We start from the raw sequence: 266 nt of genomic DNA, 5'->3' as shown, positions 1-266 counted from the left end.
GGTGGGAGGCTGGGGGAGTTGGGGAGGGGAGGGTGTGTCGGAGGCCCCTCTCTCCACCTGGCGGAGGTGGTCTCCTCCCTCCCTCCCTGGCCCCCATCCCAGTCCTCTGGCCGGCCCAGCTGGGCCCTGCCCTGGGCCCCTCTCTCCGTCCCCTGAGACCCTCCAACCAGGTGCCCCAGCCACGCCTCCTCCGTGAGGCTGCTGGCTGCTTCAGGCCTCTGCTGGGCACCCCACTTCCAGCCTCCGCACGGCACAGCCCTCACGGG

Source organism: Neophocaena asiaeorientalis, unplaced genomic scaffold (genome assembly GCF_003031525.2).
Source record: "Neophocaena asiaeorientalis asiaeorientalis breed wild unplaced genomic scaffold, Neophocaena_asiaeorientalis_V1.1 scaffold43, whole genome shotgun sequence".
In the NCBI taxonomy this organism is placed as follows: domain Eukaryota; kingdom Metazoa; phylum Chordata; class Mammalia; order Artiodactyla; family Phocoenidae; genus Neophocaena; species Neophocaena asiaeorientalis.
This window is presented reverse-complemented; position numbering follows the sequence as displayed.